Source organism: Carcharodon carcharias, chromosome 2 (assembly GCF_017639515.1).
Source record: "Carcharodon carcharias isolate sCarCar2 chromosome 2, sCarCar2.pri, whole genome shotgun sequence".
In the NCBI taxonomy this organism is placed as follows: domain Eukaryota; kingdom Metazoa; phylum Chordata; class Chondrichthyes; order Lamniformes; family Lamnidae; genus Carcharodon; species Carcharodon carcharias.
Window position 1 is genome coordinate 150,475,125 of NC_054468.1, and position 14,471 is coordinate 150,489,595.

The window sequence follows — 14,471 nt, forward strand, 5'->3', positions numbered from 1 at the left end:
AGATCTGCTGAATTTTTCCAGGTAATTCTGTTTTTGTTCATTAAAACAACAGACTGATTTTATTTTTACCAATTGTTACTTTGTGGTGAGGGAAGAGTATGAGTTGAATGTGAATTATTTTGCTGCAGAGTACCGTAGGTAGAGGAAATAACACCATGCGGTTTTGTGTACATTTTTTCGGAACCAATGATGAGATGCGAGTGTTTGTCGGGATACGACAGTGAGAGGACAAGGGGGACGGCAGAGAGAGACGGACATCGTAGCGCTGAATTCTGGGTAGTGAAACTCCCCACTGAGGGCGGAATCAGGGGCAAGAACGGCCATAGGATTATCGCCTGTGGCTTAATTCAGGAAACAAGGAAGGAAGAAGCAGCGTCTCCGCTGGTTTTCACTAAAGTAGGATGGAGCGGGGTAATGCTCGTACCGAGTGACAGTAATAGACCAGCAGTCTGATATCAGGAGCAGGTGAGTGCGCACTTCAGTCTTTATGTAGAGTCTTCAACGTAGCAAAACATCCCAAGGTGTTTCACATGAGCTTTCCCCTCCCTCTTTTTCCATTCTTGTAGTCGCATGGAAATATAATTAAAGTTGGACCTGGGCATCTCTGCCTTCTGTAGACGTCTAGACTGCAAAGTTGGGACTTCGTAGTAGTGCTGCTGTTATCCCTACAGTACTTGTCGGATGCCCTAACGGCACAGGTACTCATTTGGGCTTGTGTGTGTGCTGGAAACATGCACAGTAGGGGGATCATGATATCAAGTGGCCTCTAATGCTGATTTATCACAGTCTGCTATTTTGGACCATACAGGTCCTATTAAAGTCCTCTTCATAACTCCCATGTTAAGCTGCAGGAGAGACCTCCTACCCTGTCGTCAATTAGCACTACTTAAAAGGCTAATGATACAGCCTTCAGTTGAGAAGTTTTTGAAATTTTTTTTTTGCTGGAACTACTGTGTTGATATTGGAGGAGTTTAACAAACTTACTGAATTTATGTGAAAGTGGTGCTTAATGTTGGCAAAGAGTCAGAGGGATTGTTTGGCCTGTTAGTTGAAAGCCTGCTTCAAAAATGGCAGCTATAGTTTAAGTGCCTCTAGGGCTACAGCATGACTTGGATATAAATGGACCACAGGCACCAGAGAGGAATGCTCTTAATTGAAGACTGTATCCATGTAGGATCTTTAGGGAGCACTTCTTAATGCTCCTGCATGAGATGGAGGTGTATGTGAGGCCACCTGTGTTTCATCAAGGAGGAGGTGACTGAGTTGTGCCACCACCTGCAACCCGACCTGCAACCTCACAGCAGGGTAAGAAGTGGTTGTCAAGGTCACCATGACCCCAAATCTCTACACCAGACCCTGCCAGGTGGGAGTAGGCGACCTTGGCAACATCTCAATTCACTGAGTCACCAAATATCAAGCTTTCTCATTTGAATGTTAGTTTTTTCAAAAGTCATTGAAGGGGGCAGCTAATTTCAAACACAAACTAAATTGTACTGAATTTTTCAATATGACTTTTTCAAAAAAGCTTACAGCTTTGCAAATTTAGCTCTGTATTTGTCTCCACCAGTGACCAATTTAAAAATCAAATCATTACAAGAATCTATTTTTCTGTGGTATTTTGAGGAAGTACTGGTGACATCAGAAGAAGTGTCTCGATAGAGTTACCAAACTCAGCAGTGTGAGGGTGGGAGCTTGATTACCATGCATACTTAAGCAACAAGGTGGTTGAAAGGCTTTCAGTTAGTGACTGCATGCTTGGAACAGTGACTGATTAAAAGCTTGAATCACTTGATTCAGAACTAGGATTTAAAATGAAATCATCAATGCTGAAACCCTTAACCTCTGTTCAGAACTCTTAATGTGTTGCAATGCAAGCATGACTTAATATTACTTGTTTACTTCTGTTTGAAGTAAACTGATTTTTACTGTGAGTTGCAGTTTCCTGTCTAATACTTGGAAAATACTTGAATAAAGGTACAAGATATATAGTCCCTGAAACTAGATGATTGGTTCCTATTTTGTTATTCTATGCTATGAGCTGCACAATATATTGAAACAACTCAATATTATAAGGTTCCACAGACACGACCTTTCAGAAAAAATAAAACAAAAAACATTGGATTTGAAACTTTGGAACTATGTTAGGTTCTTCTGAAGTTGCAACTGTGATTGTTTTCAGTGGGCTTTTGAATATTTTTCATAAAATATATGTTAAGTTCCATTAATTTGAGAATAGTTCTTTTTCTTATGAGCCATTTAGTCTTGTGTTCATTTGACCTTATCCGCATCCATCATTGCCATTAACTATCCGGTCTTACTAGTTGTAAGTTTTATTTTGCGTTTAATCCCTTCCAATGAGTGCAGTTATTGAGTAGTCACTGAAAAAAATCTTAACTTCAGTTTAGTGTTTTTTATCTTTTACTTTTGTGTGGGTGGTTATGAAAAGATAACAATGCCTGAGTGGGACAGGACAGACTATTCATTGATTGTTAGGCATGGGAATCAAAGGTTATTAGGGTAGATGGGAATGTGGAACATGAAACACAAACAGATCAGGCATGATCTTATTAAATGGCGGAGTAGGCTTGAGGGGCCAAATGGCTTACTTCTCCTATTTCATATGTTTGTATGAAGACAATCTATTCTAAACTCTGCAAATCCTGCTCTAATGTTGCTAGATCATATTCAACAGTAGCTAAAGATGACTTGGTTTAATTTATCCCTTCACCTGTACTTCCTGTCTCCGTTTCCCTTTTTATTGGTTCATGGAATGTGGCATCGCTGGTTATTTTACTACCCAATTCCTAATTGCACTTGAGAAGGTGATGGTGAGCTGTCATCTTGAACCACTGCAGTTCATATTGAAGTGCTGTTAGGAGGAAGTTCTAGGATTTAGACCCAGCGACAGTGAAGGAATAACAATATGGTTCCAAGTTAGGATGCTATGTGACTCGGAGGGGAAATTGTAGGTGATGGTGTTCCGATGCATCTGCTGCCCTTGTTCTTCTAGTTGGTAGAGGTCGCAGGTTTGGAAGGTGCTGTTGAAGGAGCTTTGGCGAGTTGCTGTAGTGCATCTTGCAGATGGTACACACTGCTGCCACATAGGGTGTAGGATTACAGTTCCACTTGTCCAAAGCTCAGATTTAACATTGACAGTATAGGTAGCGCATTACATTGGGACACCAACGTTCCAAGCCATCTAAAGCTGTTTTCTTTGGCCAACTATTTTCTTTCGAATACTTTCAAAAGGGTTTTTTTTTTTAGTTTCCCATTCATAGAAATAACTTTTGAAATTTAGAACTCTTTTTACTAGCTAAAACAGTTAATTTAGTTTGCAGTTATTGGTAACAGTTTAGTTTTAATAAATTTGAGAATCAGTGCTGGAAATGTTATAATCCTCAAGCAGTAGATTTTGAACTCCAGTGGTTACCTTGGTATCATTGGGCATTGTCCTCTGGTGAGCTGGCACACTTGTCATCCTTTCCTTCTGACCTGGTTGCAGCTCACTTGTGACTCACCTTAAGCTGATCCCATTTCTATAGTACTCTCTAAAGTACGTACACTGCCACTGTCTGAGCTGGTGGCAGTGGTATATACCATTTACAGGATGCACTGCAGCAACTCGCCAAAGCTCCTTCGACAGCGTCTTCTAAACCCACAACTTTTACCACCTGGAAGAACAAGGGCAGCAGATGCATTGGAACATGATTACCTGCAAGTTCCCTTCCAAGTCACATACCATCCATACCATACCATATCAGTTTACAGATGAAGAAATTAGAGGCCTGGTGTGATACTTTTCTTTCATACTGAGGGTGCAGCGGCTGGCCAGGCAGCAAATCCTGGATATCTGAAAGGGGATGTGAGGGAAGGAGGGAAGAGTTTGAAAGCTCGAGATCCATGGTCACTCCATCTGCAGCTTGCACTACATGTCAGATAGGGTGAGGGTGAGGTTGGATTTCAGGGGATAAGGAAAGAACACACCATTTTAATGTTCTTTGCAATGCTGGATGCAGTGGACTCAGCTACAGCTGTATGCTGATGCACAGCACCATCTTCTCTAGAGGGCACAGGAAATGCAGTTTGCCTGTGCCCTGCTGGGTATCTATTGTTCCCTAAGGTTGCTTGTCCTGCTAGAGAGAGGAAAGAATGTCAATGAATCATTGAGTTTGTTGCACTGTGTTTGGGTAATGTGCTTGCTATAGCTGAAGAGCTGAAGGCATTTGGAATCTGCAAGAGGTAGTTGTGAGGCTGGCAACATTGGCTAGTGTGTGAAAGTGAGATGGAGCATCTGAATATTAGGCATGAGTCCAGTTGCAGGTGGGTGAATGATGGGGCTGTGGGACACTGAGCAGTGTGAGAGGATGGTGATATTGTGGGTACGAGATGTCATGTGAAGATGCATTCATTGACCACTGAACTTCTTACGGCACTGCTACCAGGTCCTTGGATCAGACACCAAGAATTAACCTCCCTGGTCACTTGCTCTCCCATTCCCTTCTCAGGGTGTGCCTTGAGGTGCTTCTGACCCTCCTGTTTATACATGGCATTGCTTTTATCCACCTCCATCACTAAGGTTTATTATGCTACATCAGAAAACCTGGGAAACTTCTCTCTTACGTGTTGCCCTGTTTGTTATACTTTCTCTTTCAGCCAAGTGATCCACAGAGTTATAGCAGTTGCTGTTGCGTGAGTTCAGCTCCTCAAGAGAGGGAAGCTGCCTTTGAGATGTGTGGGTTAGCTAGCACATGTGCTAGCCTCCCATGCTGCTGGGTCCACTGCTGAACTCTGAACCAGTCAGCAGTGCAGGTTGTGCTCAGCTAGAGGCTGGCATCATTTTGTTGAGGAACCATCATGAAGTTTGCATGCAGCCAGGCACAAGGTGATTGTAATTTGCTTTCCTTGTGCCTGAAAATAAGCTTTAATGGAATTTTTTCCTCCATAGTTTTGATTGGTCTTGAAATGTGTTCAGGATGCTCATTGAAATCCTGTTCTAAGAGCAGAGGAGGTGTTAGGCATTTTATTTTCCTCAGGAATTTGTATTTTTTTCTAAATTGCTGAAATCTGTTCAGTTAAATTTGTAGAGATTTTTTTTTAAAAGTAGAGGATATGACTCACTGGTATAATAATAGCGTGTACTCACTTGGGAGGGTAAAATTTGTACTATATGCACTATCAAGTTCAAAGCTGTAATTCCTGGTGGTAAATTTGTAATCAAAAACCATTATATTTGCTATTATGAATGTTGACTTTGCTGGTTTGAACTGGGATATGATTTGCTGCTGTTGTACAACAAAAAATTCAGGCTGTAGAATAACAATCTGCATGCAGCCTTTGCTGAGGTGATGAAGATTTTATTGGACTTGTTTTGTTCTTGATAACCTGAAATGTTTCTTTTTCTAATGTACTCCCCTATTTGACCTATTAGATCTGCCCATCTAATGGCCCTGAAGTACCCAGACTTTTTTTTAACTGAGAATTCTACAAAATGTTTCCACTTGTTTTGAATGTAGCAAAACTCAGCTTAACAGCCTGCTACTGGTCTCAGATCTATTAGTTATTTTTGAACAAATTAACCATTTCACCAACAGATCACAAGGATGATACAAGAAGGTGTCAGTCATTCTGAAGTTGAAAGTAATCATTTTTGAAGGAAGTGTAGGGACAGTTTTGCTTCTGTCCTAGGAGTGCTTGCTAGTTGGAGAATTGTTTCCTTCCCAGTAGTAGCATCCACCACCTCAATGAAACAAGGTTGTCTTATCCTTCAAACATGCATAATCTGGGATAGATAATCATGTCATGTATAGTTTTGTTCTCTAAAATACAATGTTTAGAGCACAGTATCACAGTAGTGGAGTGCCTCACTACTTCTCAGTTACATTCATTATTTTACATTTATGTTTAGAGAACAGTTGCATTAGTTATTGCTACTATCTAATATCTGGTGATTTTCAGTGGAAGTGGGCAACGGCGAGCAGCAGTTGTCGACAAGGTAAGCAGAGTGTTTAACTTTAAAAAGAGGAGAACTCCAGGAGATGAAGGTAATCTTCCAGTGGGATTTTGAATATTCAAAGTCCTGCCCTATTTAACTGCTTTAACCTGAAGTGACACAAAATAGTATGGGAGAAATTAATTGGTGTGTATCCTCTGAGAATTTCCTGCGCAGCATGATAAAAATTGTGCATTCCAGTCCTGTGGCTGGTATTCCAGTGCAGTACTGTTGTCTCTTGCCTCTGAGTCCTTTTGAATGAGATGTTGAACTGGGGGGGGGGCAAATTTTTTGACCAGAGCGTCGCATTTGGGTTGGATTTTTTAAATGGAAGGGCCAGCCACAATTATTCAAGAAATGAACAATTAAACTAAAATAAATTTGGGTACAAGCAAACATAAAAGATGTTTGTTTGCACACTCAGGCAGAGCGCAGCAAAGCAAGGATTTTCTGTGCCACTTTATAGATGTTTGGGAACTTGGTTTCACTCACGGAAACAAAAGCTCGTCCAAGGTTGCATTTCAAGATTGCATTTTTCCTTGAAGGTGATATTTAATGTTAGAAATGTTCTGTTATGCTGGCCCTTTCTGTTATATTCTTACAATCTTTGGTCCTCCAGCATGCTTGCACCATTATGCTAATAAGCAATTTATGAGAAAGTTGTCTCTTACTTTTTCATGATTATAGATTGTTCAGGGAACACCCAGATTGCAGCCAGAGAAGATTAAATGAAACAAAGAATGAAGCCTGAAAATTGATGTAGAGTGGTACAGTCAGCCAGGACTCCACGTGACAGCCAAAATAGCATTTGATGTTCTGACCTTATCATGTATTTGAATCTACGTCTCATCTGAAAGACGGCATCTGCAGCAGTACAGCATTCTCTCAGTGCTGCATAGGAGCATCGGCCTCTACTTTAGTTTTCAAGTCCTGGTGTGGGATTTGGAGTCAGAACTATCTGACTCAGAGACAAGAGTGCCACCTATAGAGCTGCAGCTATCATGGGATTTCTGTTTCCCCATGCACCCTTGAGAATATGTGCCAGTGTTTAAAATGTACAGTTTGCTAGGATCCATCCATTGAGATGGAAGGACTTGTTGAAAGCACACTGAGATTGCTTGTGGAGACCTTCAGTCATACATATCTTAGTATATAAATATCACTGCAGTGATTGCAAGATTTTTTAAATAGGTTATAACCATTCTAGTAGATAAAGGCAATCTCCACTGTGTTAACATGTCAATGCAGAACTCGGGATCCCAGGTTCAAATCCTGGTCTGTGCTGTTATCTGACCTAAACCAGGACAGCAGCTACTGCTATACTGCTTTCCTCAGCATCATTAGGGGGACAGGGAAGAAAGCAGGTGAAAATGTGAAAAACCTCAAATATGCATTGATTCTGGTTAGGACAGCAGCTGGCTACAATGTGAGAAAGCCTGTTAACATTCAATGTGTAGGCCTGTATATGAAGAGTGGCCTTTTTGAAAAAGGCACTCGAGGACCGCCAGTACCCATGACACCAGATCTCAGCAAGGATCACACCTTCAGGTGAGATGAGAAAAATGGGGAAACAAAACTATATAAGTTGATTTGGCTTTTCAAAAAGAGATTTAAAACCTAAATCGAAAATTAGCTGAAGTTTTGAAATTCCATTTTATATACTTGGAGAACCAAAATGCAAAATGAAACTGCAGTATTCTAGTAAGTAATCTCAAATTCACACTTGCCTTATGTTTTTCTCCATGCTGCTCCTCCTGTGCATTCCTATTCTTAAGGTGATCTGTGCATGATAAATGTAGTGGCAGGCTGAAGCTATCTGCATGGCTCCTGCTCTTACCTTAAGCCTACCAGGAACGCTGTAGTTTTGGGACAGAGAGGAGTTCTTTACACATGATGGGTAAGGGAAAGGGCTACATTTTTTCAGTGAAGCGGATTTGAAGTTTTTGTTTATGTGTGCGTGCTGGGGATGGGAGAGTCATTTAGACACATTTGACAATGGGAACATAAGACAATTAGTGCATTTTAAAAAATCAGTTGGAACATAGAATTTAGAGCAGGAGTAAGCCATTTGGCCCTTTCAGCCTGCTCCACCATTCGATAAGATTACAGGCTGATCTGATTTGTGGTCCCAACTCCACCTTCCTGTTTGCCCCCCCATAACCCTTGACTTCCTTGTCTATCAAAAATATCAGGAAGGGTCTGTTGTTTGTCAGATGTTTTGTATTTCAAATGTATTTTGCTCCTTTACTTTGCTTACTCCCCTGCTGCAGCCACAGGATGCATAAGTTCCTCCTGTGGGGTAGATGTGGCCCACAGGCCATAGTTTGCCCAGGTTGACATTCAGTTGAAGCCTCATCTACTTATTAGGGTGGATGTATGTCCAATATTTATATCTCAGTCAACATCACAAAAAACAACTTACCTGGTCATTCCCATATTACCGTTTGTTGGAATTTGCTGAGTGCAAATTATTTGCTATGCTTCCTACATTATGACAGTGACTACACTTCGAAAGTAATTCAGAATGTCTCAAAGCGCTTTTGAACAGATGAGGTATTTTTAAAGTACAGTCACAGTTGTAAAGTATGGAAGATGTGGGAGCCAATTTGCAAACAAGGCCCCCAAAATAGCAGTGTGATAATGAGCAGGTGGGTAATCTGTTGTTTGTGATGTTGGTTGGAGACAAATATTGGTCAGAACCTTTCTTCAAAATTTGTTTTTGTCTGGATGACAACGTTTGATCTTTAAGTAAATATGTATTGACTAGGATTTTGTTCGCCATGTAAGTCACATTTCAACTGTACAAATTATCTAAAAACTTCCACAGAAGTGCATCTTGTTCCAGACATTTTGGATGGATCTATTGGGATTAGAAGGAACTTACGAATAGGGTCTAAAACAAAAACAAAAATACCTGGAAAAACTCAGCAGAATACAGTAGACTAAGTTGAGGGAAGTGCAAGTGAAATGCTGCTTCACTTGAAAAGAGTGGGTGGAAAACCTCGGTTAAGGAAAAAGGAGGACATGTCAGAGGAACTGTTTTTGAAAGTGGCATCATCAGAACAGATGAGACGGAGGCGAAGGAACTGAGAGAATGGGATGGAGTCCTTACAGGAAGTGGGGTGTGAGGAGCTGTAGTCGAGGTAGCTGTGGGAGTCGGTAGGCTTGTAATGGATATTGGTGGACAGTCTATCACCAGAAATTGAGACAGAGAGGTCAGTGAAGGGAAGGGAAGTGTCAGAGATGGACCAAGTGAAAATGATGGAGGGGTGGAAATTGGAAGCAAAATTAATAAATTTTTCCAGGTCCCGAGGCTTTCCACCCATGGTGGTTGACAGGGCCCTCAACCATGTCCGGCCCATCTCCCGCGCATCTGCCCTCACACCTTCTCCTCCCTCCCAGAAACATGATAGGTCCCCCTTGTTCTCACTTATCACCCCACCAGCCTCCGCATTCAAAGGATCATCCTCCGCCATTTCCGCCAACTCCAGCATGATGCCACCATCAAACACATCTTCCCTTCACCCTCCCAGTGGCATTCCGTAGGGATCGTTCCCTTCGTGACACCCTGGTCCACTCCTCCATCACCCCCTACTCCTCAACCCCTCCCACGGCACCTTCCCATGCAACCGCAGAAGGTGCAACATCTGCCCCTTCACTTCCCCTGTCCTCACCGTCCAAGGGCCTAAACACTCTTCAAGTGAAGCAGCATTTCACTTGCACTTCCCTCAACTTAGTCTACTGCATTTGTTGCTCCCAATGCGGTTTCCTCTACATTGGAGAGACCAAACGCAGACTGGGTGACCACTTTGCAGAACACCTTCGGTCTGTCCGCAAGCATGACCCAGGCCTCCCTGTCGCTTGCCATTTCAACTCTCCACCCTGCTCTCATGCCCACATGTCTGTCCTTGGCTTGCTGCATTGTTCCAGTGAAGCTCAACGCAAACTGGAGGAACAGCACCTCATCTTCCGACTAGGCACTTTACAGCCTTCCGGACTGAATATTGAGTTCAACAATTTTAGATCATGAACTTTCTCCTGCATCCTCACCCCCTTTCGTTTTTTCCCCCTCTTTTTTGTTTTTTCCAATAATTTATATAGATTTTTCTTTTCCCACCTATTTCCATTATTTTTAAATGTATTTCCATCCATTGTTTTATCTCTACCTTTTAGCCTTTTTAGATTCCTTCACCCCACCCCCACTAGAGCTATCTGTATCTTGTTTCTCCTGCTTTCTACCCCTAATTAGCACATTCCTTTAGATAATATCACCACCTTCAACATCTCTTTGTCCTTTTGTCTGTGACATCTTTTGGTTACCTCCACCTATTACTGGCCCTTTACCTAGCTCTTCTTGTCCCAACCCCCCCCCTTAAACCAGCTTATATTTCACCCCTTTCCTATTTTTACTTAGTTCTGTTGAAGGGTCATGAGAACTCGAAATGTCACCTGTGCTCTTCTCCACTGATGCTGCCAGACCTGCTGAGTTTTTCTAGGTATTTTTGTTTTTGTTTTTGTTTTGGATTTCCAGTATCCGCAGTTCTTTGCTTTTATCTTTATGAATTGGGTCTGTTCCGTTAATTTTACCAACATAGCTTCAAACCTTTTTGAGATATTACTGTGGCTGTTTCACTACTAGATTTTATGTCAAGCTCTATATTTTTAAAAAAGTGACGTAGTTTAACAGAATTGTCATGGTGAACTAAACTATCAGAAAATTGGAGGTTACATGAAAGTTATAAACAACACTATTGTAAACAAAGGTTTCTCCTTTGATCTTATGCTTTGTTTGTTTAAGGATGGTGAACATGTTGATACTTAATGTCAAATCACTAGGGACCATAAATAAAGTGGACAAAGTGCTGAATAAAATGGACAAAATGCTGAATTATATTACCCAGGTGTTTAAAATATCTCGTATCAAGTTAAAATTGTCTAGAGCATTTGTTAGAATCATCCCTCAAGACTGAATTTTTCTTTTACAAAATGAAAGGACATGGCATGATCAGGACTTTTGGATGCTAACCTGGGATTTTTTTTAAAAGAAGGTTACCTTGGAACTGTCAGCAAGCAGGCCTCGTCCAAGAAATCACCTGACCTTTATGGTACTTGAGGAAGATCTGGTTGTTTGTTTTGATGGGGGGAAAAAACAAAAAGGAAGGTTGGTAACTTGCTGGAAGTCACGAGTGAGAGGAAAAATAACTTAAGTTGTGATGCTGCTGGTTTTGGCAGTTTTGGCAGCTTTGTTGGGAAACAATCTGAGGAAGAAAGGCTACCCTAATTGGCTCCCTCTCTCTACCTTGCCTAAAATTGTATGGCTATCAATATGTAGCCAGAGAATGCTCATCTGAGTGTAACTAGTCTGCTTTTGGACCTGCAAAGTTGAGAACTTCGAGGCCTTCACCGGGACTAGTGGCATGTCTTCACATGAGGGAACTCCAGGTCGATGGTGTCGTGATGCAGCAGATTTTATCCTTTATTTTATAATGCCCATCCTCCAAAGCCCATCCCTGCAGAGACACTTTGTCTGCCCGCCCTTTGTCTGTCTGCCCGCCCTTTGTCTGCTGGGGGAATTCTTTAAGAAGAGATAGATAGTTATACTTCCTGCTTACAATGGTGTGTTAACCAGTACTTGCAACTTGTTAAAAGAAATTTTGCTTTTAAATAAATTAATCGTTGATTTTTTTTTTTTGAACGAAGCCTGGTCAGAGTCTTATTTCTTCCAGATGATAGAAGTGTAGGTACACTATTGGCCATTTTGGTGAGAAAGTCAAACATTTATATTTAATGGTATGGCCTGTGGAGTAGTGGAGCTTGATAAGTTGCGCGTTCCTCCCATCCCGGTCTTAACACATGTACCATGTCCTTGAGTATTGAGTATTTAGCTTTAATAACCAAGTCTTGAGAGATGCAGAGAAAAACTGAGAGGCAGATCTCCAGAGCTGAAAGATTGAGATACAATGAAAGATTGAAGAGCTTCAACCTTGAAAGGAGACATTTGACCTTGGAGAAGTAAGCAACAACAACCATATATATCGTGCCTTTAATGCAATTAAATGCCCCAAAGTGCTTCACAGGAGCATATAAAACAAATTATGACACTGAACTGCATTAGGTCAGATGACCAAAAGCTTGATCAAAGAACTAGGCTTTAAGATTTGTCTAAAAGGAGAAAAGCGAGGTAGAGAGGAAGGACGGTATCCCAGAGCTTGATGCTGAGGCAACTGAAGGCCCAGGCACCGATGGCGAAGCAATTAAAATTGGGGATGCCAGCATTAGGTCTTTGCTGTGAGTATGAAATCATGGAATTCCCTTCAAGAATATGGGGGCATGAGCTAAAGCTGGTGAAGATGAAACTTAGGACAAGTATTCCTAAGAATCACTTTAGGCAAAGTGATCAGATGGAATGGGTTTCCAGATAATTTAGTAAAGGCAAAAAATTTTAAACACATGGAAGAAACTTGTAATTTGTCCTGGTGGGGGAGTAGAAAGAGTGTTATGCTCTTCTGAATGAATGAGTACAGTGCATAATTCTGATCTCCATATTATACAAACATTATAGAGACACTGGAGAACAGCAGCACACAATATCCCTTGATTGCCTTAGTGTCCAAAATATCAGCCCTGATTTTACTTAATGATTGAACATTCACAGTCCTCTGGGTAGAGAATTCTCAAGAGTCTCCACCCTCTGAGTGGAAAAAGTTCTCCTCATCTCAGTCCTAAATAAATAACCCCTTACCTAGAGACTATGTCCCAGAACTTCTGTGGAATGGTAATCACCGTTGGATTGTCAGTCTGTTCCTTTTTACGTACCCAGGTCGGAAGATGCACATTTCTCACCTGATCTTCCGACCTAGGCCAGGTGAGAAATATGCAGCGCAGCAGCTCTGGGGGTCCTTTCTGTGCAGGACAGCAGCATTAAGGGAAGAGAATCCATGATCCCTTTTACGGCTCTAGTTTCTATGAAGTAGTAAATTTAAAGGTCCCAGCCACTTTGAGAGTCAGGGAGAAGATAAGTGGGTGAGTGGTTAGAGGTGGTGGGGGTCAGGCGTGGGAGTTGGGTGGTCAGAGGCTGGGGGTGTCGGGTGAGTAGTTGTGGGTTAAGAGGGTAGTCAGAGAGGCCAGGGCGTGGGGATAGTTGGGCTGAGGGGTTAGTGGGTTCCTTGGCGTGCAAGGATAGTGGGTGCCTTGGCGTGGGGGGGTAGTCAAGGGAACTGAGGTGTGGGGGTAGTCGGGGGAACTGAGGTATGGGGATAGGTGGGGGTGTTGGGGCGGTTGGAGGGGGCTGGGTGGGGGGTTCGGGAGGGCAGTGAAAGTCAAGATGTTGTGTGACTTGGAGGGGAACAAGCAGGTGGTGGTGTTCCCATGTGTCTGCTGCCCTTATCCTTCTAGATGGTAGGGGTTGCGGGTTTGGAAGGTGCAGTTGAAGGTGGTTTGGTAAGTTCATGGAGGAATGAATGTTTAAGTTGGTGGATGAGGTGCCGATCAGGTAGGCTGCTTTGTATTGGATGGTGTCGAGTTTCCTAAGTGGTGTTGAAACTGCACTTATCCAGATAAGTGAATATTCTATCACACATGACTTGAGCTTTGTTGATAGTTGCCAGACTTTGGGGAGACAGGATGAGAGTTATTCATTTCAGAATTCCCAAACTCTGACCTGCTCTTGTATTCACAGTATTTATATGACTGGTCCAGTTCAGTTTCTAGTCAATTGTAAACCTCAGGATGTTGGCAATGGGCGATTCAGCAGTGGTAATGCCACTGAATGTCATGAGGAGATGGTTAGATTCTCTCTTTTTGGAAGTGGTCATTGCCTGGCACTTGTGTGCCGTGAATATTATTTGCCACTTATCAGCCCAAGCCTGAATGTTGTCCAGGTCTTGCTGCATATGGACATGGACTGCCTCAGTAATCTGAGGTGTTGCAAATGGTACTGAGCGTCGTGCAATCTTTAGAGAACATCCCCACTTTTGACCTTTATGACCATCTTCCTTTTGGCTAGATATGACCCCAACAGTGGAGTGTTTTCTCCTGTTGCCATTGACTTCAGTTTTGCCAAGGCTATTTGATGCCACACTTGGTCAAATACTACCTTGATGTCAAGGTCTGACAGGATGAGTTCAGCACTTTTGTCCATGTTCGGCCCAAGGGCGTAATGAGGCCAATCGCTGTGTGACCCTGGCTGAACCTGACTGAGCGTCACTGGGCAGGTTATTGCTAATTTAATGCTGCTTGATAGCACTGTCACTGATCCTTTCCATCTCTTTTGCTGAAGTTCGAGAGAAGCCTTCTGGGAGAAGAAATTCCTTCTCATCTCCATCTTTTGAAACTGTGCCCCCGAGTCCTGGATTTCCCCATGAGGGGAAGCATCCTCTCAGCATCTACCTGATCAAGCCCCTACAGAATCTTTTGTGTTTCAATAAGGTTACCCCTCATTCTTCTGTACTCCAATGAGTATGGGCCAACCTGCTGAGCCTTT

At 42.3% G+C, this 14,471-nt stretch overlaps 1 protein-coding gene across 3 annotated transcripts in view; it reads left to right on the plus strand.

Moving 5' to 3' along the window:
- Positions 1-271: 271 nt before the first annotated feature.
- Positions 272-14,471, plus strand: part of dop1a (DOP1 leucine zipper like protein A) — a 355,194-nt gene continuing 340,994 nt past the window's right edge. For all 3 annotated transcript variants that reach the window (XM_041213315.1, XM_041213322.1, XM_041213331.1), the window contains exon 1: positions 272-465. The gene's annotated coding sequence lies outside the window, so the exon portion shown is untranslated. The remainder of the gene's footprint in view (positions 466-14,471) is intronic.